Raw genomic sequence first — 1,106 nt, 5'->3', positions numbered from 1 at the left:
ATGACGTTGCTTTGAATGCTGCATACTGAACACAAAAGAAGTCCGGAGTTCAGATAAGTTTAAAAAACATTGAAGTGCCCGTGTAACAGATGAGTTCTCGTCCGAAACCCTGATACTCCGAAAGAGTTTGTCCAGTTTGTACACAAAGTGCGTCCAGTTTTTGCCGTGACCCTCTCTACTCTTTCGCACATGCTATGCGGGTGAATTGATGATACCATGCCAAGTTCCAACATTTTCAGAATTCATTTTGTAGTGATTTTCAATTTCACGGTCATTTAGCTCCCTAAACAATTAGATAAATGACCGAAAAACAACAAATGATGTCAGAACATGTTGGAAATTGATGATGTCGCTTTGAATGCTGCATACTAAACACAAAAGAAGTCCAGAGTTCAAATAAGTTTAAAAAACATTGAAGTGCCCGTGTAACAGATGAGTTCTCGTCCGAAACCCTGATACTCCGAAAGAGTTTGTCCAGTTTGTACACGAAGTGCGTCCAGTTTATGCCGTGACCCTTTCTACTCTTTCGCACATGCTATGTGGGTGAATTGATGACGTTGCTTTGAATGCTGCATACTGAACACAAAAGAAGTCCGGAGTTCAGATAAGTTTAAAAAACATTGAAGTGCCCGTGTAACAGATGAGTTCTCGTCCGAAACCCTGATACTCCGAAAGAGTTTGTCCAGTTTGTACACAAAGTGCGTCCATTTTTTGCCGTGACCCTCTCTACTCTTTCGCACATGCTATGCGGGTGAATTGATGATACCATGCCAAGTTCCAACATTTTCAGAATTCATTTTGTAGTGATTTTCAATTTCACGGTCATTTAGCTCCCTAAACAATTAGATAAATGACCGAAAAACAACAAATGATGTCAGAACATGTTGGAAATTGATGATGTCGCTTTGAATGCTGCATACTAAACACAAAAGAAGTCCAGAGTTCAAATAAGTTTAAAAAACATTGAAGTGCCCGTGTAACAGATGAGTTCTCGTCCGAAACCCTGATACTCCGAAAGAGTTTGTCCAGTTTGTACACGAAGTGCGTCCAGTTTATGCCGTGACCCTTTCTACTCTTTCGCACATGCTATGTGGGTGAATTGATGA

This window comes from Triticum dicoccoides, chromosome 5A (genome assembly GCF_002162155.2).
Source record: "Triticum dicoccoides isolate Atlit2015 ecotype Zavitan chromosome 5A, WEW_v2.0, whole genome shotgun sequence".
In the NCBI taxonomy this organism is placed as follows: Eukaryota; Viridiplantae; Streptophyta; class Magnoliopsida; order Poales; family Poaceae; genus Triticum; species Triticum dicoccoides.
This window is presented reverse-complemented; position numbering follows the sequence as displayed.